Source organism: Bombus pyrosoma, linkage group LG13, assembly GCF_014825855.1.
Source record: "Bombus pyrosoma isolate SC7728 linkage group LG13, ASM1482585v1, whole genome shotgun sequence".
Classification (NCBI taxonomy): Eukaryota; Metazoa; Arthropoda; class Insecta; order Hymenoptera; family Apidae; genus Bombus; species Bombus pyrosoma.
Window position 1 is genome coordinate 7,683,141 of NC_057782.1, and position 27,038 is coordinate 7,710,178.

The 27,038-nt window shown below is 43.4% G+C and overlaps 1 long non-coding RNA gene across 13 annotated transcripts in view; it reads left to right on the forward strand.

Annotated features, from left to right (window-relative positions):
* LOC122574312 overlaps positions 1 to 27,038 on the forward strand; it is an 80,456-nt gene that overhangs the window by 41,335 nt on the left and 12,083 nt on the right. For 2 of the 13 annotated variants that reach the window (XR_006318986.1, XR_006318987.1), the window contains one exon: positions 7,910 to 8,151. The exons of 7 other annotated variants lie outside the window; for them this stretch is intronic. This is a non-coding gene — a long non-coding RNA (uncharacterized LOC122574312). Of the gene's footprint in view, positions 1 to 4,719; positions 4,975 to 7,909; positions 8,152 to 27,038 lie in introns of those variants that run through there. 4 more of the 13 variants (XR_006318991.1, XR_006318992.1, XR_006318988.1 and 1 more) reach the window with 4 other exon arrangements.

The window sequence follows — 27,038 nt, forward strand, 5'->3', positions numbered from 1 at the left end:
TTTAATAACGGAAAATAATGTCACGATCAAATATATTGGCAAATAAATTGGTCCGCGAATAGATTGATTGGTGGACTCTGGATGGGTTCAAAAATATAATTCGATATTTGCAAAAGCAACGATCAGATTGTAGATCCTTTGCGACTACTTTTATTATTATTATTACTGGAGAATTATTATTTTATAGAATTAATAATTACGTCGTATTCAAATTCTCCTGTTGCATCAGTAAAATCAAAATCAGTAAAAATATACTCAACGTCTTTCTTTCCTACGATCTTCGTACATAGATTCCTACGAGTGATATTTCGATTTTCAAACGCATCCACTGTAGCCATAGTTCCATACGTCTGCATTTATCGAGCACAAACGAAAAAGAAAAAAAAAGAAAGAAAAAGAAAAATACTGTTAAACTGTCTAATAAAGCATGGCATATTTCGGAGGTGCATGCATAACGAAGCATTTTTAATGCATACATTAAAAAAGCAATCTTCGGAAAATCGGGTGGTAGCTCGGTGAATTTTGAGCGAAAGTGGAACTGTTCAATGGGATGTAGAGAAAGGAAAAAGAGAATGGCGTGTGAGACGCGTATCAGGAGGACGCACACACGCCCCTGGCATGCTCCGGTTCCCATAAAGTTGCTCCCCACGTGGTGTTAAAACCTTCTCTATATCTGCGGCGTTCGTGTCCGCCCGTTCGTCCATGTGTTACGACGACGATACGAGAGAACCGCGGTGACCTAACCAGACTGTCAATTAAAACGCCACCGTATACCACTTAAACTGTTCTAAATTTCAACCATTAACCCCCCACATATCTCCGGCTGTTGTTCACGACCTATAACCCGTGATACTAAGAAGGGAAGGTACGAACTGCGTAATGGTAACGAAAGAAACGCGTCTTCCTTAATCGACGCGCGCCATCCTCGAATCGTTGCCACGATATTGACGCCGAAGGAAAATAAACAGGCTATTCCTGTGATTAAAATCAATTAGCGGTTCGACGGTACAATTATTAATCTCGTTAACGTTGCAACGCGCCGTTAATCGAACCACGTGTCTCATTTCGTATTGCTTAACGCCTATTTTCATCAGCGTATCTTCCGTATTGCGCTGTCGCTCGTACACCGAAACGTTTGCCAAAATCTTGACACGGTGATAGACTGTCGAAAGAATTAAGAGCACGGAGACAATTAAATTTGAGTAGTATCACACACGGAATTTAGGATAATGACAACTTGATCTCTCAGTCGCGACTTGAGAAACAGAGGGCCGTGTCGTCCGTGTCTGTTCGTTGTCAAGGAAGCTTATACGAAAGAAAAAAGGGTCTCCGCTCTCGAGTGGCATCCGATGAATAGGCCACCCGTTGGCCGCACAGAGTCATCCGGCTTACGTTCTTCTTTCGTGACGAATCGCGGACCAAAGGAGTGCAGGAGACGCATACGTTGCAGAAGTGCGACGCCTCTGTTCCTCTCTCGGAGAATCCAACCCCTACAGCCACTCGCGCAAACTCGCCTGCCTCTACCTCGGTGTGTGTCGGGCACACGCAAACTCGCAGTATGTAGCGAACTAGAAACGAAAAAGAAGTCGCATTACTCTCGTGCACGTTATAGGGACGTACTCATTAGTAAATGAGCCCTGGGCAATCGAGTGTCGGGGTCCCAGGTGTTATCTCTCCTGGCGAACGAACGAAGCGAACGAACCCCAGAACCACCTTCGCGTCCCACCGTGTATATAAATAGCGCTGCGCTAGGGTAACGGAGAGGGAAAAGCCGGTTCGTTCTCCGTGGCATAATGCCTTTTGTTAATTATTACAGCAGCCACACTTAGGGGCTTAAAATTCGCCATAAATAATCACTGAGACAATACCACCCCTCCCCTCCCACCCGGACACACCAATACCGAGTCGAAGAGCCGGCTCTCTTGCTCTCTTTCGCCGTATCGCAGTACCAACACGCTCAAACCTCATCGTCGCCGTCGCCGTCGCCGTCGTCGTCGTCGTCGACCCTTTCTCCGCTCATTTTCCATCGTCCACCCCCTCCTCCCCACCCACTGCCTCTCGCCAGTGCTCATTGCACCCTTACGCCCCCGTTTTTCGACTCCCTTTCACAGCCTTTCCTTTCTCTCGTTTCGCTCGCTCCGTTTCCTGTTCGTCGTTTCCTGTCGATATCCTCCGGCAAAATCCGGCAAAAAAAGAAAGGTACGCGCGCGATATTCGGAACGCGGCGGGCGGTAAGGGTGGCCGATGGGGGCGGAGAAGGGAAGCGCGAAAAACGACGCCGCGAGAGACTACGGCAATTTAGCCGGCGATGTAGCTAAAGCTTGGAATTAATCGGTGGATCGAGTGCTGCGTCCCTTGCAGCGCGTCGTTACGATTTTCTTTTAAAACCAAACTCGTGAAACGCTAATGATATCGCCCCCCTCCCCTTTTTCCGCTGAGTTCGCGCTCTTTCCGTTTCTTTCACCTGCCGAAATTATTTGTACATATTTGGAGAGCGTGATGATACCTTTGGAGTAGGCAGATTATGGAATAGTTCGAGTATACAGCGGGTTACGAAAATATCCGGGCACTTGGCAGAAACCGTTCGCGAATGCATAAGACGAGACGCCTTGAAACGTTCTGTGTTATGTGTCCGCTGCGTACGTTCCCGGTAAATGTCTTGCAACCTCTGCATAGACTTCCAGAATCGTTCGAAACTTTGCCAATTTAACGGGGACGGTCGTGTCTCGTCGGTGTTGGTAAAATTTAAAAACGTTTTATGCTATACGTACGACGTGTGCATACATAAAGGTCTCCTTTACAGTGGTTACAGAGTTGGCGAAATTAGAGAAGAGTTTTAGATTAGAAACGCAGTTCCGTCCGGTTAACATAATATTTTTAATCGTTTCATTAGACCGAGTAGAGATCCGCGAAAGATTGTAATTTTTCGAATGTACTCGGCTTTAAGGAATCCCAAAGCATTTTCCATCAACGTAATTTTCTTCGCAATGTAACTCCGCTTGCTCGTTCCTTCGTTGCTCGGCTTTTAAATTATCCGCCTCTTTAAGCACGCCTCCGCCGGCATTGCAAACGTAAGACGAGGATATAATTGGAGAGCAACAACCCATTAACATTTTGCAATGACGAACGATATCGCGGATACGAATGGCATATGAAATCAAATGGCAGAACAAATGGAGAGATTGGCGAAGGAATTCTCTTTAATCGATTTCTGATTCTATAGAGAAAAAGCTCGATGTTTCAAGTACGATAAACCTTTGGTCAATTAGCAACGAGAAAAGGGGATGTTGTACGTCGTAAGGGATGAAACTTTATCATCCTCTGGCTACCGGCTTTCCATTAGCAAGCGTTCGTCGACGATTTTTCAGCGTCAGATTTTTCAATGAGCCAACAGATCGGTACTACCCGGTAGGGAACGTGCCTGCAAGAAGATAGATACTTACTTAGAACTCTTTACATCAGGAACGCTTTTTATCCGGCGCGGTTTAAGTTAGGTTTAGATCGTAAAAAACTGTCGGTCGATCGGCCACGATTCGCGGACCAAAGAAAGGAGGAAACGATAGCGAACCTGGTTGACGTTAAATTTATGACCATCGCTAAGCACAGAAACTCTCCCCTATCTTTTTTATCGATTCCCAAATCCTGCCAAGTGATTTTCACGGAAAGACCGCCCGGGGAAAGTGGATGTGAAACGCGCGTGGAATTAATTGAAACGAAAAGCGTCGAATTAGCCGCACACCGCCAGGTGATCCGTTACAAAACCTTGAAGAAAAATCGGATTTTTTTTAATAGCCAATGGCTTTTTCGACGATTCCCCCGGTTGCTTCCCCGATGACGCTCGCTCATTAGACGCGGCCGATAATTGGAACGAACGGAAAAATTCGCTCGAATATAGTAGACAGCCGATGTGTCGTGTACGAGGAATCGAATTTTCCTGCGATCGGAATTTTTGTCAGTTGACTGACCATTATATAGATCCTTCGTGAATTTCAAATTAAAATCGGTGAAGTTCGAACGGAGACGTGACGGTATCATCGTGATTTCCCAAACGTCGATTCGATCGGTATTCTGTTGAATTTGAATTTTTTTGTAACGTAAAATAATCCCCTTTCGTAACGATAAAGGGCGCGCTAACGAAGCGAAATTATTTTTCTACTTTTAATATGTAACCGTCTGTGCGTCTTTTTTTTCTTTTCATGAATCAGTTTCATATCGAAGCTATCTCTTCATTGTTGCACTTACGATGAATCATTAATTTAGTCATCCGAAATCAGAAAATGTATCTCTGTCCTTATCTTAGTTTCTACTCTCACAATAGGATCGATGTATTCCAACATATTCCGTACTATTGTCATCATACTATATCGAGATTATGCGACATAATGATCCTTATTAACGCGATATTAGTACACGTATCTGGCGAGTTGCACGCGTTGTGATTAGGCGCACAGACCTGTTCGTCCCTGGCTGTCAACTTGACTCTCTTTCTCTCTCTCTCTCTCTCTCTGAAAGTTTCGCGACAAAATGCCTTTTGTCGATCGCTGTAGTGGCAAACATGCGTTTAACTTGGCGAGCTTCGTTGCATCGAAACCGACAGAGTGAGTGAGAGAGAAGTGGCTGAGGCGCGGCAGACGATGGAAGGGGACTGGATGGACGACAAGGGTCAGCTGATAGCGGACAATTATCTCTCAGTTTAACCCGAGCGATCCGTGCCTCTAGCCGCGATGTTGTAAAACATTATTGTACGCAGTCGGTCGATCGTCCTGGGAAATCAGCTTTCGTGAAATATTCGAGGAAACGGGTGTTTGCGGTTAATCGAACTTTCCTTTGCATGTCAGTGACGATAAAAAATACCGTATACTTGGTGCTTTTAATACGACCGTGTTTAAAAATGTTCAAAATTGATATATCACGTTGGACGTTTTTATCGAAGTTTCAAATCTAATTTGGATGTCTTACACGATGGATGACACGGTAAGAGGATATCAGAGAGCGATGGAATAAATTGTTCGCTGTATTTTAGTCGCCGGCAAACACGATATATTTCCGTCCTTTTATCGGTGCAACTGCCTTTTGCGGTATTATGTCATCGGTTGTATTAGATTCCGCGACGTGGCACGGCGCGCCATTACCTATCCCCTTGTGTTTTCCGTTACGAATTGCAAGCTGTCATTGATAAGGACCCGTACTTTTCGTAGAAGGAAAGGTATCGTGTAACGAATCGAAATTGGTTCTACTGTATGCCTCTTGTTGCACTACGAAGAATTCCTATGTCGTTCATACATCTTATTATTTCAAATTTTCTACCGTCGCGCGAGACAACAATATCTTTTGATCCGGTGAGAAGAAATGATACATTAAAGAACAGTTCAGTCGGAGCAGTCGTTGAGAATATACCGTAGAAAGCGCAACAATTTGCCCTTGAAAATTATCATTTTATACTAATCGTTTACTAAAGTTGAGCTAACGTTAAAAAATATTATTTGATTAAAATAACAAATCGACGATTCTGTCCGATGCTTTGTAAATCGATTTATATCAACGAATTAACAAGATGGTGTTTCTCAACGTTCAACGATTAAACAATGTAAGAACTTTATTATCTACAATTCCGTTGCTTCTCGCTTCTTGCGTTATGTAATTTCGCCTTTGCTCTATCCTTATATTATAGATATATCTTCGATTTGATAGCATATCGAACGCCGGCTTCAATTCGATCGCGATTGGAATATCCACATATTTATTCTAACGTTATACGCGTGGCGTTTCATTTCTTTCGCTTGTGCGCTCGCTCTATCGCAAATTTTCTGAAAGCGATTCCGAACAATTTGAAGACTAAATTTTATTTTATTTCAGAAAACTTGGCTTTAATTTGTATTTCATATTTTACGCGTTAAAGATATTGTACTGCGATATAGAATACCAGTTAAACTAGAGGGTTACGTTTCGAAATAGTTACGGGAAAATACAAGGCAAACGTACTCGGTTATCGAGCCACCCTTAATTAATTGAACTTCACCTTCGTCGGATAAGAGGCAGTTGAGAAAATAGCAGGTTAGGATGTTGCTCGTGGGCCACGCTATTCCACTACTTTCCACCGGAATCGAGATTTCTCGTTAGAGGTTAATTCGCACAATTGAAGCGGTTGCCATCTTAAAACGACTGCCTCTTTCCTCTTCGCCATAGTGTCATTCCCCTCGCCAGCCTGGCAACGGTTTCCCATTTCGGATACAGGTTTACCCTCTGACGCGACCAGACGGGAAAACAACCGGAAACGGAAGGGATGCAGAGACACGGAGAGGAAAAGCCACAGAGAGACAAAGCAACAGTAACGATAGAAAAATGCAACAGGAGCGGTTAAAACGCAACAGTAAACAAAGAAAGCATATAAAGTACATCGACTTGAAAAATCCAATTTTATTTCGTAGTTGAAACGTAAGAAGAGACGACGCTTGTTCTTAACATGTACACCATCGTTCACGAGCATTAAGACGCTTACAGAAATCGAAAAAGTCGTTAGAAATTTATTAGAAACTTTGCAATTATCATTTGCTTAGAACTTCTTAGTTATTCTTTACATTCGTCTTATTATTATTTTTTACATTGAAACTTCATAAATTAAAAGATCGTGGATATTGAAATTCTCGGATGATTTTCTTCTAACTATTACAAATAAATAACTTTTGGAATTATATTTCCTACGTATTCCGAATTCCACATAATTCTGACCGATTACACAGTCGTTCCTTTAATAGCGCGAGCCAGTTACACATGAAAAATTAACAGATATTCGAATATTCACGAACGAGGATAGCTTGGAAATCGACGTAAAACGTAGAGCGATATAAAATGAATTCTCAGTTGAATTCGCGAATCAAAGCTCCGGGAGGCAAGCTTCTACGTAGCTGTTGCAGGCAAAACGGTTCTGCCTACACCTTGGCGAAGCGCAGGTTCGCGTCGACGCACGGGGGAAGGGTTTATGCTTCCTCAAATTAGTTTGTACACGGGAAATTTATCATAACCCCACCCTGGCCTCACTCCAGTAACGTAAATACTATCGTAAACGTGCAGCCGTCGTTTGCGACCGGGCGAGAAGCTGTTTCTCTCAGGAAGAAGGGAATGAAGAAAGGGAGCGAGCTCGGGTCGATGTGCACCCATTCGGTTGGATTTCCATCCGAGCGACGAGAATCCGTCGCGTTGAATACTCGTCACGAAACTAATGGCCCATTTCCGGCGTTGCGCGCCTTCGACTGTTTCTCAGCTTGCTTTTCTTTTGCCTTCAGCTTCCTCCCCTTCTGTTCAGCTGCTTTTTCTTGCATTCTCTTGTCCGATCAAGGGAGAAGAAGCAACTGTTGGGGGCAAAAGGCGAACACCAGCGACTCTGAGGGACAATTAAGCGAATTGTCTTTCGCGATTCTTGAAAGAACGGTGTCGATCTTCTCCTGTCTTAGCGATAATTGGCCACGAGTAGACGTTGACCTTCGCGTGACGACCTCTTCATCGTTTCCGAAGCAGGAAGGATTTGTCTTTATCGATGGTATCATTACGCGGCTTGCGGTTTACTACGCTGGTGCTTGCTTCGCTCCCCTTGCTTGGTTAGAATATAGTCGTAGTCTGCGCGATATTAGGTCGTAAAATTGTCATTTTGCGGGATTTGATCGACGTATTTTCACTTGTCCCTGAGAACGTCCAGGCTCTCCTCTATACACAGCGTTTCGCCTGCTACTACGGCTTCTGTTTTAATATCTTTGCACCGTATCGCGATAGCTTCTCCTTCAACGCCATTACGATTGTTTTTTAGGATAATTTAAATATCGACGGAAGTACGTAGTTGAAAATGGAAAGAAACCAGAAACGTCCCCGAAAACGTTGACGGCAAACGAACGATGTTAAAGAATGTGACTGTTAGTGTTTACAGACTGACCATTAAGTGAGACGTCGCCTGTGACAGACACTCGACTAGAGGGTAAAATCGGTGGGTCTGTTAAAAATCGAAGACACGGGAATTGGATTAGAAGAACCGGTGAAAAAGGTCGCGCGGTCGTTTATACTCTCCCGAACCCTGTCGAGTGAAGCTTAACCTGAAATAACATCTGGTTGTTGTCAAGTGCTCTTCCTGCTCCAGTCGATTCATCTTCGATAAGTTACAAGGTTAGTGACACGTGCGATGTGCACTCAACGTTATATAAACCAATGTAACAAGTGATTAATAAATCAACTAATCTATAGGACCAAAAATTTCGACCAACCAATTAACCGTGAATTAACGAGAAGTCGAAAGTTCCATTGGAACTGCACAAAGGCCACGTTAAACTTGATCAACGAAAAAAGCAAAATATTGCGTTTAGACCTTAGATCGTCGATTTTTGTAATGGCCAGCTACCGTTGTCTTTTAATTTAATTAACGCGCAATCGATAGACCCTTTCAGGGTTAGGCTACAACGATTCTTTCGGAAACTTTAGGTTCGCGAGACTTTTTCAAAGGAAATACAGACGAGATAGAGATTCGAAAAATAGTGAACGACGAAGGTAGAACTGGGCGAGACCGGCTAACAGGGGATGTATCGGGGGAAAGGGGTGTAGATGGAATAGTTCAATGGCCGGAAAGCACAAAACCGATGCTGGAAATAATGCCTCTCGTGGCGCGCGCGGAAAAATCGCAACATGGCTGTCGCGTCACATGCACTTTTCACTTTTTTTCGCGATTCCTCCGCGATTGATTGACAGATCATGCCGTTCCCGGCTGCGTATCTCTCCCCTATCAGGTAATATCCCAAGCCTGGAGGTACGCCGCGTCGCTCACGACTCGAGGAAAATTCGACCAGCTGTCCAGTCTACTGACAGATCATATTTACGAATGCTCGGGTAAACTTTTGTACCCGCGTTTCGGCCATTAACCATGATTTAGGTGCCAGCGAACGAACATTTACACGCGTAACGACGTTGCTCGTTCTAATCTTAACCCTCCATGGGCAAATACATTTTCAAACCCTTCATAAGCAGGCTGGGTCTTGTACATTCACGTCCAATTATTTTACCGCTCTGGACGTTGAAAAGGTCCAAAATATTTTGAAATATTTGTTAGAGTTTCTACAACGTTATGCAACTGGGTTTTTAAACGAAATGTCCAAAGGATTTCTCGGGAAAAATTCGCACACAACATTCTATGGAAAAATCGCAGTGGCTCGCGAGTAAAATTTCGCTCGAGATTGACTACGGACGTTATTACGATCGGTGACTCTGCATGCACATCGTGGATGTGTTAGTTACCACCATACACTATAGTTATTTAATATTCTCCAACTATGAAAGTATTGGATTTTTCTAGGAATATGATAATGGAACACGCGGAATATTCTATACACGAAAGATAATGTTTTAGTCGCGTTCGTGAAAAATAAGTTACTTCGTTAATCGAATATTCGGGAAAGAGACAAATTCTGGCTATACAGAAATCCGCATAAATTCAAAAGCTCTTCTCCTTTATGCACCGAGTCTATCGATGGTTCGTACACGCCTGAATGCCTGTATGCCGCAGTCATCTCGATCATTTTCCCTCGATGCGTCAGCAGTAAACCGCTGAAGCACCTTTTCATCGAGAATTTCGCGCGATCGAGCAACACAACGGGCAAAAGAACACGAGCAGAACGAAAACGCTTTATCGCCGGAGATAAAGCGAAGGAGAGGGTTAGAAGATCGGCAGAGGTAGCGTACGGTTGGAGACGAAGGAAAAGGGACCGATCTGGACGATCCAATAAAAAGTAATGGTTCGAAAAGTCAGGGGTCTTTGGCGAAAAGTCGCCCCGACACCTTTTAAGCCCGGAGACGAACGTTCTTCCATCCACCCCTTTCGTCGTCCTTTTAGCTTAAACTCGATGCGACGGTGCGATCATCCTCGCGAGACACGAAATTAAGCTGCAGTTAAGTGCAGGCCTGATGAAAAATTAACGGTGACTGCAGGCGCGGATTTCCTTCGTTTCGCCTTTATGGAAATTTCGGGACGAAATTGTTTTCCCTCCCACCATCTTCCCCCACCCTTCTTCATCCACCCCTTCCGTGAGCGACGTCTGCCACCATCCTCTCCTCTTTCACTGCTCGCAACGAAATTGTTTTCGAAATTTATTAGAGCAGGTCTGTACCACCTACACTCGTCGCGCTCATGACGATTTGTGATTTCAATTATTTCCCGGCTCCTCCGTGCTGTCATAGAAATTGGCATAATTCTAAAGCACGACCGGTTACAGACGAAAATTTATCGCGGCGTGGCCAATTGTTTTTCGAACGTAAATGGCCCTTGTTCACCGAGGAGAAGAGAGAATTACGAGCATGGTAATTGTTAGGCGGACATCAATTACCAACGAGCGGCTATACATGGTAATTTTCCGGAGCAAGGTTTTCCCACGGCTCTTTCATGCTCGACGGATATCGAATGTTTCCAAATGTACGATAGCCGACGATAGGACGATAAAATTGCGGTGTTGCTATCGACGCTCGCCTTATCATAAATCACCGATAGCTACACCTCGCTTCGATTATGTAACGTCTCGTCATCCTGCTCACGATACCTAGTCTCCTTTTTTTTCCCCCTCTGATCTCGTTCGTCTTTCAATTTTAACGTCGAATCTAGATACGAGGTACTCGCGACAAGATGGAATTAAAGCTCACCGATCGGTAAATTCCTGAGGGCTCGATGATTATTTTTTCCGGCAGATTGGCTTCGGAACTCGGACTCCAGTTTTCCCGATAATCATCTTCCCCATTGACCAAAATGTCCTCGCGTAACTTTGATCTTTCGATCGAGGCATGAAAAAGCAGAGGCAGGCGAGCTTCCTGTCCCGGTAGTTATCAAACGCGTTTCATTTTCAGACGAATTTCATTTTCTCTCGTACGCATCGCGATCCATGCGTGCCACAGCATCGTGTCCCGGAAGAATTTTTCTTTACTCCGTTCGTCTCGCCAGTTTCTTTTCCCGTCTACGTACGTACGTTTCAACCACGTTACAACCAGTTCGTTCTTCCCTTCTGTTTCTTGATTTCTCTTCGTCTTGTTGTTCTCCCTTTCTCTCCTTCTTTCCGCATTTATCAGCCGAAAGCTCGAGCCACGGAGGCCGCCCATTATCACTGGAGAGATAATTAAAAAGGCAGGCGCGGGAGAGATATTAAAGCGTTGAAGAGAGGGTAGGCTCTTATCAGCGGGCCGTTATCGTTTGACGGCCATGTTGGGGTCGACTTCTTATCCTCTTTGCATCTTTGTTTCTTTACTCCATCCTCGTGTTTCCTCTTTCCTTCTACATATCTCTCTCCTTCTCTGTTTTATCCCTTTCTGTATACATAATCGCTTTTACGTGACAGATTGTAACTATCTGGCCACTTCTTTTTTCCCTGCGCGTCTTCGATAATCGAAGGGTCTAGATTATCAACAGATATCTCGCTCCGCTATTCGTACTCACGATTGTCGAAGATTAGTGAACGAGCCAACACGATCGTCAATCTTAACGATCGATAGCGTCTCCAATGACGTGGAATTTCGTATTTTGGGCCAATTGGTCTAACATACAGGAGTTGGAAGGAAGGCTAAACGAAACGTAAGTCCGTTTGATCGAAATGGATTAAGCGTACTTTAGTTTCGTAGAAATTTTTAGATACACCGATAATTATTGACCGAATCGATTATATTTACCAATTATGTCGTCTTAATAAGCGAGTACACTAGATAGTCCTGTGGTAACAATTTCCGGACGATCCCAGAAACGAAATCATCAAATTTCAAATTACCATATTAATTGGACGAGTGGGAAATTATTTAACTATCCGATTGGACGTAAAATTGGAAGATTGTGAAAAATAAATTTATTCGCTAGGATATTGTTATTATTAAATATTCGCGCAGAATAGAGGTCTTAGCTGCACGTAGTACTTGGTAGCCAGCGAGTTACCATTTCTTCCAGCAGTTTTCTCTTTATAATATAACGTGTTACCCGCTTTCCTCGGTCCTCGTTGGTCCACAAGACTGGAAGGAGAGCCAGGAATACGTAAGCTTGCGCGAGGTTGCCTCGTAACGTCCGTGAAGCGGTTGGCTGGTAGCAAAACGTACGAGGGTCTCTCGATGGTGTAAAAGGTAGAAAAATGGTGGAGATCTTGGCGGGAGGGTGAGAAGGCCCCGGTGACGTCATGCCAGCCGCTCGACATCTTATTTCCTACGTGTCTGATACCACGCGAGTAATCTACAAAAGGAACAGGCCGAACAGCAGCTGCTTTTCCTCTCCCTTTTTGTTTCTTTTGCTTTTATTCCAGCCTACAGAGCTGTCGTGAATGCACGCCAGATCCACCAGGCTGTCCTGCCTCTAATGTAGATCTTTCGTGATACAGTTATCGAGAGACGAGACAGGAAAATTGTGCAGGATCGTCGACACCCGGGAAAAATTCGTTTTCATCGTTATCGAGCTTGCAAACCTATATTCCATTCAATAAGAGACGAATTCTATCTCTAGCCTTTCGTTTTTGTATACAGCGACTCTCACCGAACGATTATTCTCATAACGATTACTCACCGCGTCATGTTACTCATTTATCTAGAAATTAGGCCATGTGCCAAATTCCTTCGTGACAAATGTACAGGTTGTCCGAAAAGTTTCCTTTGTTTCACTAGGAAATAATAGACGCACAATGTTTTTTGTTTTATATTATTTTGTCGAATTACGTACGATCCTTTTTCTTCCATTGAGATAAACACCGCGACGTTTCGCAGACTTGGTTTCTTCACGTTTGTACGAAGGTGCACTGTTGTAATGAACACGTTTGCGAAAGAAAGATACTTTTCCGACAGCCTAATGTTATAGCTGCTTATGCAGTTTTTACCTATCGTCACAGAAACTTACATCGTTTCGTGTAAAAGTGTCGTCTTTTTTTTTGGTCAAAATATTTTTTGGTCAATTATCTGAGGACTTAGATAGAGGATTAACACAGAAATACGATATACAGGGTGGTTGGTAACTGGTGGTATAAGCGGAAAGGGGGTGATTCTAGGCGAAAAAAGAAGTCGAAAATATAGAATAAAAATTTTTCGTTTGAGGCTTTGTTTTCGAGAAAATCGACTTTGAATTTTCGCTCGGTACGGATGAAAGAAAAGATTATTGTGGCCTTTCGTACTTTAAAACAATCGAATACGTTAGAAAGTGTTCATAGAAATTTAATTGGAAGAGCAGAACTATGTGTTCGGCAGAATGGGCAACATTTTCAGCAATTTTTGTAATAATAAACTTTATGATTACTTCATATTATTTCATTATGTATTCGTAATCTTCCGTTACGGCAAAAACAAACTTAAACTGCGATAATATCCATCGAGACAACGATCTACAGTGAGATCCGTTATAACGAGACGTGATAAAGTGCACGCGTACCGAGCGAAAATTCAAAGTCGATTTTCTCGAAAACAAAGCCTCAAACGAAAAATTTTTATTCTATATTTTCGACTTCTTTTTTCGCCTAGAATCACCCCCTTTCCGCTTGCACCACCAGTTGCCAACCACCCTGTATATGGAAGAGGAGGACAAACTAGAACGGAAAGAAGTCACTAAATGAAGAGAAAAGACAACTAATCCTTCATCGGCATAACTTTCCATTTTTTAATTTTGCCTCGTTTAAAAAAGAATTACGGTAACATCTAGCATGAAAAACTGTTGGATGATATTGTACAGGCTTGGAATTTCTGAGGATTTTTTGAAACATAAAAGCCTAAAACAAACTGCACGAACATAAACGAGCCGGTACGCAGGCGACGTCAGTAAAAAAGAGGTAGCAGACGGCGGGTCGATATACTAACAAGCCATTTTAAAAGCCATTTAGACATACAGCGCGTCGAACTATGGAGAAGAGCGGCGCAGATAGATGCTATAGATCAAATTTATAATCTGGCAAACAGAAGCTTACAAAATCCGTGTGGCAATTTGATGCTGGCAACCGCGTGTCATACGACATATAATACGCAAGATGAAACGGATGCGTTAATATTCTTGAGAGAACCGTGGCGTCTACTCGCGTGGGTAGTGACCTAGTTCGTGCAGGTGACAAAAGAAAATATAATGCGACGTATATATCGTGAATCACGCCGCATCATCGACGTCCAAAAACGGAATTTTACACGATTCAGTCGAGGTGATAAAAAAATATCACGATTGAAATTTCATCGTCTATTTGTCGAGCTTAGATTATCGAAGCTAACAAGGCGACAAATAAAATCGTCAAGGTCCACGAGTATCGCGCGGCTGTCTAATCTACGTTCGGTACATTAAGCCTTTCACACCGGGACAGTGTCGTTCATTTACGAACGAATGAAAAGATTGGGCACAATTGTCTCGTCCTGTATCGGGCCACATGCGATTCCTCCGACCCTACGCGCTTTTAAGGTCAGCCAGCCCTCGGCGGAAGTTAGAAAATCCTTGAGGAACGCGCCACGTTCGTCCGTGTACCAGATTGATAGAGTACGTGGATTTGAAACGACGAAGAGACAGGTTGGATAACAGCGCGCACGCCGGATATTGTTCGAGTCGAATTAAAAGCATCCAGCCGCGTTGCTGTTCGTTGCGGTCGTCTGCGTGGGCGTGTTTATGCGCTTATTAGTGGTTTCGTTGCTATTAAACCGGCACCCGGAAACAATGGCTCGTCTTGATTGTTTCGAACGTCAATGGCGATGCATCGCGTTTACGCGTAACTTTGTTGCTCATTTGCCGCATTGTGCAAAGTCCATGCTCGAAATTTCCAGCGTCGAGTCTTTGTACAAATCGAATTCGTATCTTGCTTTTTCCACGTTTTCCACTCGTATTCAGTTCGGTTATGGATATGAAGCCCGGCGGAATTAATTTTTATTGTTAATAACTTTATCGCTAATAATCGCACCGCGAGTGTTTATGCGTTTATGGGAAATTTAAACATTCGAAAATACATAGAATTTGGACAATGTATAAATACATATTCGTTTGAGTCTAATTAGAAGCGCGTAACATATTTAGGTGCGTAGTAAGAGTTGCGTTGTTAATTTACATATTAGATACATTTCTTAACGAGGGAAAATTTTCAGTTTACTCGTCTTGGTGGCTAAGATCTTCGCCGGAAGATAGGTTTGTCAGATTTCCTTAATTTTACAATTAAACTCCCTTCGCCCTCTATTAAAACTCGCAGCACCCTCGTCGCATCCACGGGGCCATTACTTTTTCCACGCTGTTCTACCCTGCAGGGCAACGTAATATTAATGCCGTAAAGTTAGCCCACTTCTGTCAGAAAGCTCATTCCGCCGTTATTTCCTCGTGTCATTAATACCGGCCGCATCTTGTAAGCAGGGTTAATTAAAACATTCACGCGAAATTAACAATCTATCCCCGGGGTGGCGATGCTGGACATTTCCCACAGGCTTCCTGAAATTATCCGATTAACGTATTCCTCCTACCTATGCCTCTTTTCTCTCGCAAATTCGCTCGTTATTAATTGCCACGATTATCCTCAGTTAATTCGTCTTTCGAAAAAGTATCTTCTTCAAACCCGAGTGCTATGTAGTTCGAACGTAGGAAATTCATTCTCGTCAAGGTGTTGCATTCCAGACACACGAGTATCCAGTTTCATCGTTGATCAATTCAACGTAGTTCGACATCTTTGGTATTTCGATATTACGACGAACAGTATTTTTAAACGGCAGAGGTAAAGTATGGAATGTGTTTACGAGAACGACTATTATTAGTGCGTTGGCAGTTGCGATAGATAAGAATGAGATAATTTGGATACGTTCCACAGAATGACCGAGCAGATTGACTTTGCAATTTCGACCAGCATTATATCGGCGATATATTTTTTCAAGATCGCGTAGCGCAATATCGATGATTCTCGCTCGTGTTACAGCAGGCGTAGTCACCAATAAAGGAGACTATGCCTAGCGTCGACGCGTTTGCGGCCAAGAACGACGTTATCGATCAAAGGGCCAACATGACTGTAGCCAACATCACGAAGCAAAGGAACGTGCTGTGATCCAAAACACGGGATCCATGGAACGCGGCAAATGTCACGACGAGTCTGCACGAGCAAATAACATAAAGAGTGTGTTTTACGGGGGAGAGAGAGAGCGAGAGAGAGAGAGAGGACTAGAGGATCGTAGTAGTGGCACGTGGGCGACGTTAGCCCACTTTTATCAAAGTTCTTGTCTCTCTCTCTCTCTCTGTCTCTTTGCCTGTGGTGACGGCGGCGGCGCCGTTACTTTTCCGCCCTTTCCAACAAAAGAGGAACGAGCTTGCTCGAACGTCGCCGTTTACGAGCACGGCACATCGCTCTGTACACGAATACATATTGCCTGCTGGCGGTAGCAGTGCAATTAACATCACTCCGGCTTCAAACCCTCTGCCCGATGACTGACGAAGGACGAAACGAGCGAGAACTCGCAGAAGAGAGAAAGAAAAGAGAGAGGCAGAGAAAGACCGCCAGAGAGGAGAGTAATAGTTTTCCCAGTCTCTCTCGTCACACGTTTACGCACCTCTCTCTGTAGCCGTCTCTCCTCGTCTCTCCTCGCAGCCTCCCCTTAACCAACCCCTCCCCTTCACGGTCGCCATAGCAACCGCTCTCTCTATTCTGTCCTCTCTCGCGTTCTCCCTTTCTGTCCAAGTCGCTCTCTTTATTTTCTCTCTCGTTCTCTGGCCGGCTTCGCCCTTGCCACTCCAACCGTCCCAAAAACATTGACCTTAGCATCGAGATTGCCTCGTGCTCTCTCGCGTACGCATCCCGTATTCATCGGGTCCCGCAGTGAATCGAAAGCGGAAGCGAACCGTCCGATCGAAAGCGTTCCACCCTCTCGGCCGACTATCTCTGTCTCGCTCGGCTCGGCTGTCTCTATGCCGTCTGGGTCATACGACGGAGGCTACCGGACGCGCTCCAATCGAGAACCACTGGGCTAACGACACGTGCACGCTCCTCCCGGCAACGGGTAGCGCTCGATCGCTCGATGGCCAGCCTACGTATCGATTTTCCGCGTTCGCGGTCCATTTTCAGCTCCGCACCGATGAAATTTTATCGAATTTCGGCAGATAAACGAACGCATTTTGGTAGGACCGCGTATGTATGGGATGATGTGACGCGTAAGAAAATTTGTCAGATGCAGTTGCAGCGTCGAACGTTTTTCTCCGCTTCAGTGGTAACATGGACTCGAGCCTCTCGAAGGACACACCGAAAATCGATACACTTGAAAATCGGTAAGCGGGGAAAAGCGATAATGTTACAATGTCGCCTTAGAAATTCCTGTTATCTGTGTCGTTTCTTCGTTATAAATGAATTCCTGAAAATGAGCTTTTTCTCTTTTTTTTTTCTTTTTTGAGAATTGAACGTTATTGCTCTGTGTATACTTCAACAAAGTGGAGTTGACCAGTTTGACCCTGGAATGGCTCGCTCTTCGCTGTAATTGCTTAATCGTAACAAATACGTAACGGACGCAGAAACGAATGTACCAGTAACGTACTAAGAATTAGCGTGTATACGAAGAATGACGCAAGTATTCGAGTGTTGGAATCAGGTATACTCGATGAGAAACGAGAAGGTGAGAAAGAATTTTCAACCCAATTGCGGGTCTCTATTATATCGTGACAGATTGCTATCGGATTCCAGCGTAGAAGACGGAAAAGCGATTGTTACAAGCCTTCGCCGGAAAATAAGCATCGATGTTTAGAAATAGTGCAGCGTCAGCTTAAAGATGTAGCTCATAACCGATGGATAATTTATCACCTCTCGAAAGAATAAGGAAGAAAACGTTCAGTTGTGTCGGATCCAAAGCGTCGTCTATACTCGTTCTCAGTTACGCGAGTACGTAACGTTCGACGACCCCTGCCGTCGTTCGAACTCCCTTCGATCAGATTAAACTCTTTACGGCTCGTGGAAACGCTGGCAATTTATCGATTAACGAACACCTTTAGCGAAACATCCCCCTTCTTCTTTCTTGCGGGAAAATTACGTTCACCCAGTAAAAGAATCCTCTGGAAACAGTCGAGATCCGTAGCTCCAACTTTCATCCCTCTGTGGTCGTCTTTCGAGTAATTGGAGTATTCGGGTTCACGAAAATATTTAAACACCGTTGTACGATACATCTGTAAATTTCATTAGCGTTATGACAAGAGCTGTCATAATTATCTCGGCATCTGTTTCATTTCGTACGAATTTAATTTCATTAGTATGTAGGCGATCTAAAACTTCACGTCTTCCTTATTTATATGCATTTCTTTATCACAGCAAGATAGTTTATATTTAAGAGAACGACGTTTGCAATTGCAATTTTCCTCGACTGTTCCATTTATGAAATTGATCAGACTTCTGAACGTTTCGCGCGCCTAACATGACTGTCCATGTGGCGTTCCAATCTTTTACCAAATGTATGTTCGCGATAAATGTCACAAATTCTATTACATCGTTATCGTTCTTATCACATCTCGTAGATTTCCGTCAGTTCTTCGAAACTTGGAAACTGTTTTATACAACACGCGCGATAAACGTAAAACTTTTCTGTAAAGCGTCCAAATAGTTCCGCGAGTCACAGCGTATCGAACGTTCGAAAATATCGAAGGTCAAGACGAAACTTTTTTCAACTGGAAAGTTCCCCAAGTGCAAGGTAATTGGCCAAGTTCCTGCGGTCTTTACGTAAAAAGAGAAGAGAGGGAGATACGAAAGAGAGGAGTGGACGGTTCGAATAATCTGATTAGCCAAAGTGTGTCTGATCGTTTAAGGTCGACCACCGTTTTCATCATCGCGCTATCGCCGGAATGCTTCTGTTTACTCTTGCTCTCGCTTTGCATACTCGAATGAAGCGAGGAGTGTTCCTGAATCCATTAACCGTCGTTTCAGCTTCCGTTTACTTAACACCGTCGCCACGGGGCCACACGGCGAATCTGCCAAGAAAGCAAAAACCTTTATCAGCCAACGACAAAGTGTCGGCATGCCGGTCTCCATTATCGCGAAATCGTTTCAGTTGTCGAAAGATCGCACGTGCAAACGCTATTCTCTATCCGGGCGTTTGATCGTTTCCGCCCCAGCGATATCCTTGAAACAGCGGTATCCTACGATAATACAAGTCGCAGTGTTCCTCTTCGTCATCGGACTCGTTCCTCCGGACCGACGACTGTCAACTGCAACGTCAACGTGAATTACCCGCGACTCGACGAGCCGAAGAACCAACCCCCTATTTCTCTGTCGGTGTAACAAAGTTCTCTCCCGGCTGGTTACCAGCGTGCTTCATCAATTTTAATTAAACCAGCCTTACGTAAACCGTCATTCCCAGAAGGTTCGCCTAGGCACGCAAACTTCCCTTTCCATCGTTACCATCCTTCAACCGTTTGCCGAAAAATTCCTTCGGATGCGTGTCGGTTTAATTGCTGCAGGGTGGAGCGCGGAGGATCGTTTTTCGAGGGAAAAACGGCCAACGGGAAATCGAGCGGATTTGCATGCGCGAACCGCCGCTGAATTCTTAATCGAGTGGAAACAGATAATGCCCCCCGGAGAAAAGTCACCCTATTAACCCATTAAACACGCCGATGTCCTATTTACCGACTCTTTTATTTGCGTTCGCCGCCAACGAGCCAGCCGCCGGCTGTGGGCGCGGGAATCCATAGCGCCGAGATTAAATTTCACATGGAAAATCAAATTCGACTCGCCACTTCGGCTTCCATTTTAATTCCTGATAATTTGAAAATGGAACAGCATTTCCAATGCTCGCCGATGTATACTTGAACGTTTATTACAGCTGAGCGAAATATGTTACGCAAGTACGTGTTCAACGAAACATCTTACGCAAATGTATACGGCGTGATACGATTAGCAATTAAAGTTGGAAAGAAATTCAGAAATGTAGAGATATAGAAGTTGGGAGATATTTGTTGTAAGAAACATACGCTTCGCCAGAGTCGCAAATTGAACTGTCTTGTACCAGCAGAATTATCCGTTATATTAGTAATCGATTTTATTAACTGTTCGCTCTATAATCGCGATAGTATTTACACATTTACGTAAGAAACGCCCTTCCGAATCTACTATGAGGAAACGAGGAAGCAAAGATTGTGTTAACGGAGAGCTGAAAATCATAGTGATACGAATTGCTAATATGCGTGAAATAATATTCCACGTTTATTATTATAAAAAATTGATTCTATCATTCCAAATCGTAAGAACTTGATCGATTGTGAATCTAAAGGGATGATATATTTAAAAGTGAAAATATCAGGTTGTCCGAAAAGTTTCTTTCGTTTCATAAGGTGACAATAGATGAACAACAATTTCTCTTTTATAGTATTTTATTGAATCAGGTACGATCCATTTCGTTCTATTTCTATTATTATGCTCGTTCGTAATTCAACAAATAACATTGTGCGTCTACTGTTTCCTTATAAAACGAAAGAAACATTTCGGACAACCCAATATACAGAAACGATTGTATGCGTCGCTATATGTGCAACGGAAAAGCGTCTATCGAAAACACAAACATAGACACATCATTCAGCCCTGGAAAAGTCCAAGATGGATTCAAGAAGGACAAACGTGTGATCGCGTCGAATTTGCATATGTACCAGCCAAATCGTTTGGACGGAACGAGCAACTTAGGCGACCACGTAACGACCACAATCGGCGTTGAAACATACTCAAGAAACTTCAATTCTACGGAAAGTCTTTGGCGCGTTTTGGTGCCTCACTCGAATCACGTATAAATATTTATCAGTAAAGTAAATCGAGCACCGGACGTGAAGGAACGATACGCGGATCTAACGTGACGGAAATTTCACTGGGAATAACGAACAAAGTGTAAAGTTACGAAGGTAATTTGAATTTAAAAGTCGCGCTCGTCGATGGATTTTAAAGCGGACAGAGCAGACGCAATGAATAACCGCGAAGAAGTCGACCTTGTTATTCGAACAATTAGCGCCATTGTGTTTCTACCGAAGGCACTTATTAAGAACTGTGATCTCGCGCAGAGTCCCGGCGAGCTTTCCCGCAAGCTCTCTGCGACTTCGATCATCTCTCCTTTTCCATCGGCGATGCGAAGTTTGGCCGAAGGTGACGCATAAATTGCACCGCGTGCGCCGTTTCAATTTTCCCTCGTAATTTCGGGGCTTTTAAAAAAGTTCCGCGTAAAATCTCATTTCTTCCCACGGAAAGCAATATTTGCATGCGCCGACAAGCTAATATCACTGTTTACTTGGAAAACATAATAATCGTTCGGCGTGCGAGCCAAGTTGGCTCGCGGAAAAAATGGTAAATTCTTGACAGACCATGGACAGCTTTTTTAATATCGATAGGGAAGAAAAAAAGGAGAGAAAGGGAAAGAAAATCCACCGATGGGGTCGGAGCTTTTCCAACGCGAGCTTGAGCGAACGTTACCCGAACGAATGATCGAAACTTTAATATTTCACGCGACTATGAAAACGCTCTACCAATTTTCCGCTTGTACAATTTTTTTTTTTTTGTACGGTGCGGTTTCGCAGCTCTCTTTTGTGCATTTATATTTCTTTTTTTTATTTTTTATTTTTTTTTTTTTTTTTTTTTTTTTTTTTTTTTTTTTTTTTTTTTTTTGTTTAACTCTCACCCCATCAGAGAGTCTTTTAGTGTCGTTGTTACGTTGCATAACAGAGACATGCAACGTTTTAAAACATATATCTGCCAAACGATTTCGAAGCGGTACGCCAATCACGATTTGGAATTTGCCTGAGAAAAAGCGTTACGTGTCCCGTATTACGTTGGAACGTCGACGTCGTCGCCAACGGTAAACAGCTTGCATAATAATATCGTGGCATCGGTGGAGAGGCGGGCAAATAAACAAAGTTTCGCCCCGGGAAGTGGTGCTTGTCGCGTTCGCATGGAGATCATGCGACAATTTGCGTCAGGAAGCTAAGCGGCGAGTTTCCGAGATAATCTCGATCTCGCGTCCCCGAAGCTCTCGATCCCAATTTCGGGCGGGATCGTCGCCGAGAATTTTAATTCGACGCTTCAAAAGCGGGAAACAGAAGCGTTCCGACAGCCTGCTCAGGAAGCGAAAAGGGGACGACGACGTGGCTCAAAGGGAGAAATAAAACGCGAAAGCTTAGCGTCTCCGTAAAACTGCGTATTACCATCCGGAGGAAATTATAATTTTAAATCTGGAATTAGCATTTCACTTACGTTCACCGCGAACGAAAATGAATATACAAATCGAAAGCGAGCTGCTGACGTTTCGGAAAAAAGCCGCGCGGAACGCGGCAACCATCTCCTACTAAACGATCGTTCGTTTATTTATTTGTTCAGTTACATAGAAGAAGCGCACATGCTTTGGTGCGTAGAAGAAAACACGTGGGAAAAAGAGACCCAACCGGGTACAAATTACAACAATGTAGGTCTCAAAGCTTGTTTCAATGATAATAGAGATCGATCAACTATGCGATAAAAAATATTTTGGAAAGTTTGAGAAGAATGAGAGAACACTGCTTTATTCATAAACGTAATATCAAACATTATTCTTCTGTTGGTCGTGTGAACGAAATAGCGTTGGGCGACCGCTATATCTGGCGGTAAGACGCGCGGACGTTTGTATGGAACGCTTTCAATATCGTTCGTGTAGGATTTATAGCACGAAGACCAGATAATACTACCATAATGATAACGATAGCGGCAACAATCGTTTCGTACCGATACGGGAGGGAGATTACCAGAGGGCTACGTGATATTTCAGAAGTTGTTTGGAGAAAAGAAAAAATGCGAGAAGTCGTTAGTGAAAGTTCATATAATGGATATTCGCGATGCTTCTGTCCGAAATTAACGATCAGAGGCGTGCCTCTTGTGGGCCAGGTCAGGTGCAAGAACCAGCGCGAAGAAAGTTTAAACAAAAAGATTCTACGAGGCAAGCTTTCGAATAAAAGGGTCGCGGAAGTTTTCGTTAATTCGAACGGTGAAACTTCTCTCCTCAGGTTAGCACGGTTGCTCATTGAACTCGTTCAACATCATCCTGCCATAGTTATTTTCGTTCTCGCGTATCACTTTTCATATTTTCCATTAACCGGCCGTTTTCGAACAAATACTTGGAAATATAATTTGCTAGATAGACTGGTCAGCTTTCCGATTTTCAATATTTACCGTATCTTCTATGCAGCTAATTAAATTTCCCGTTTGATTGCGATAAAACTGAAAGGGATTCTCGTTTGAATTTCCCCCTGAAAGTGAAATTGGAAATTCAATTTTGATTAATTTTATGATGCTATATTGGGACTGTTTTATTTCGCGATTAAATTATTGCAATTCCTGTTACACTGTTTTATTGCTGACAAAAGTCGAATCGTTTTCAACGATAGCGACGTTTCCTATGCCGAGCGTTCGGCATAATAACGATAATTCCAATGCAATGGTCGACACATTAGCATCTCTTGCCCCTCGGGACCTTTGTCACCTCTGACCCCGTCATCGAAGCCGCTTCCCGTCGAATCTTTTCTTTATCGTGCCACCAGGTTTGTCGGCTGTTTAACGTAAGAACAGCTCGCTGCTTCTTTTGAATAGAAGGGGAACGTTCGTCCGGATTTAGCCACGAGGGCAAAGGGATTCGTTCTTGGATTTCCTTGTTCCTTCCCGGTGGAAATGGAGATTCGTGAAGCAACCGTTGTCACGAGAATCTTCTGTGGGAACGATAAATGTGGACGTTTGAAATTGAGGAAAATTCCTTTGAAATTTTACCTCTTTTTTCTTCAGCAAATTATCAAGTTTTTCAAACTCCTTCCTCTCGCCGATTATTTTATTTTAAGACCTGCAACTTTTCTTTCATTTATGTAATTCCCACTGATTTATTCGCGCAACGATTTTTTTAACGATCAACCAACGGCGAAAGTTTTTCTCTGTGATTCTTCTGTTTTCCAGAGATTCTGATCCGTCTTTCCTTTCGATAACCTCGAAGAAAAATGGAAACGGTCATGGAAGATATTCTTAAGACCTCGTTCTCGTTTGTTCGTTTCTTTATTTATTTATTTATTTATTTGTTTGTTATTTCGTTGATAGGAAAATTCATCGGCAACAAAACTAGGCCATGATATTTGATTATTTGATCGAGTCGTCCGCTTAATGAGACTTTCGATGATCGATTAGCGATCTCTTCTCTCTTCGAATGGCATTTGAAGAACGAAGCAGACAGGATACCGCGAGAGAAAGGATCGAAAGACGAAAACGAAGGATCTCCCTTTGATTATAGGGGCGAGCAGAGAGTTATACACTTAATTATGAAAAGCGACGATACTCAACGCGCGGTACGCGGTGAAAAAAGAAAAGGGCGCTGCTCCCCTGTAACGGAACCGTCGAAAGGATTCTCGAAAGGGGGAAAAGCAAGGAGAAATTTCATCCGGCTGTACGAGGAGCGGAGTTTTCGAGTCGGCAGATGAACTTTGAAGGGCCTGCTGGCCTGGCTTGCGCCACGCATACCAACCTCGCGCCAGCGATTCGTCGCTTTTCGCTAGTTCAGCGCGCGATTCACGAGGACGCCTAGACGACCCGTCCCAAGCAATTTTCGTATTTCCTCGAGAATTATGCTAATTACGAAGCTCGCTGTCGCGGCAGCAGGGCGAGTGTTTTACCTCGTACACGTTGTTTCGACCGAAGAAGAGCCGCCTCGAGCCTTTCGTTTTCGTCTCGGCGAGAGAAAAAGCAGAACGAGGATGGATGACACACGCTCCGCTGCTGGAGACGAACACACCGGCTACCAGCTCCGGAAGAAATCGATTTATTTGCTGTTCCACAGCTCGCAGGTCACCTCTCCTTCCTGGCGATACACGCTCGACATCCACGGAGCAAATTGGGAACGACAAAAATACGAAGATCGATCGTTCGAACACGTTGCCACGGAAGCTGGAAATATAATTTCAACTTTTCCGAGTGTAAATATTAATCTGGAAACTTGAGTATGAATTTTTGAATGCGAATTTAAGCTTTTGCAAGCCTACAGTGGCTACCAAAAATATTTGCCTGGAAATTAATTATATCCGAGTATCGATCACGGAAATCCAATTAAATGAAATAATTTCAACTTTCTCGCGTTTAAATTAAAATTTCGAATGTAACTTATGGAGCGACCAGATACTTGCATCGTAATCTCCAAAGATATAAAAATCTCGCACGTTCGAATTACCTTTCGATTCGGTTTCAATCGATTGGAATAAAACAATCAATACGCTTTTTAGCTGAAACTTTCAGACGTTCGCGCTAGTTTCTTTAAGGCGCGAAAAAGTAATTTTGTGCTTCGAGACGCAAAGGAGGATTAAAAGATGACCGGTGAGATTAATTTCGATGCTTCTTCAGCAGGGACTAAAGGTGACTCGTGTAAAAGGTCGTACGGTCTTTGAGACTACGTAAGTGGAACCAGTCTGCATTTTGTTGCACACTCGTGGGACTCTCTGCCATACCAAGCATCCTCTAAAAAGAGGAATAGGTTCTTTAAATTGAATCACGGACGTTAGGGAATTACGTGCTTCATTTTGCGTGTATTATGGAATTTACGAAACGACTAGTTAATAAAAATCCGATTACTCGCTGCGTTGATTATGCTAAAAGGACAGAAAATCCGGCCGTGAATAACGGAATAATTAACGAATCGTCGGAATCGTGTAACGCGATCATCGCCGATAAATACGCGAAACTGTCCTACCAGCCTGTCGAAAATAATCGACAACACGAAGAAAACTGCCAACGCGTTATAATGGACATTACGTTTAATTGGAAAGAAGTATCGATCGAATATTAATCAACGTTCGTTCGCCGAACGGACAAACGAATCGCTGAAATTTGGTACCAATTGTCTGCTCTCTTGTTCGAATCAGAATCATCGAATAAATGTACAATTAATATCTCACAATAATAAAACATCGCTCGAGCTAAGAGAAAATGCAGAATTTCACTCGAAAACATTAAAAAGCTTGCTTACGTACGCTACCTCGTTCATAAATATTTATTACTTTATCGCGTTTCTAACATTACGACAGGAGAACGTGCAAAAATTCTACTAAATTTAACTCTATTGCGAACCTTGAATTTTTATATATCGACGTCAGTTTTACTTTGACAAATCTAACGTCTCGAGACAAACTATCGCGTAAAATTGAATCAAGAGACATTCGTATCGATGACGATCGTATCATACTTTTCTAGAATTGGAGAAATCGTTTAACAATAGAGAGCATGATCGCGCGAGATCGAGAACGACCATAGAACGCAGCAGGTGTACAGAGGTTTATTTCAAATATATTTTATATATTTCCATTTAGTAATTTGGAAATATCGAAATATGCTTATGGACGGCAATGTACATATTCGAGAGGCATCGTTCCTCTGTTATCTAACATTCAACCATGATGATAAAAATACATACAACGCCACGTTCTCGTGGTTTGATAAGTTCGATCGAGATAGTGGCGAACTGCGTGATAACGGAACAACGAGTTTTATTCAATCTCGTTTGAAAAATGTATTATAACGTAATAGTTTCTATTTCACAACCAGCGTTGATCTTCGATCTCGATCGCAACACCAACTAATCAGTTAAATGAATCACGATTGAAAGGATCCCTTTATCGTCGTCTATTCTCCACGAGGAGGACGCAAAGTAGCTCGATAAAAAGGCCGATCTTTCAATAGGAATTTCAAAGTCCACCAGTAATTTTAACCGACGAGTGTCTCCTCTCTCCCTCTCTCTTTATCTCTTCCTTCTCGTTCCTTCTCTCTTGCTGTTCTCCTAACAAAATACGTTCCTATCGAAAATTACACGCCATCGAACGTGTCCCGATTCTAGTCCTTAATGAATCATAATTTCCCGATCCGCTGGTTCTCTCTTTCTCTGTCTCGTCATTCTCTTGTGCGATGGCGGAACGGTTGGAAACCAGAGCCGTACAGAAGTACCAAGCCTCTGGCAATCGAGGCAGGAAAAAAGTCGTGGGAACCAGGCGGAAAGTGGGTGGACCGACTCGCAAATGCGATATCTTGCTAACGAGCCAGTAATGTGCGGCGAGTCGCGCCAATAATTTCAATTTACTG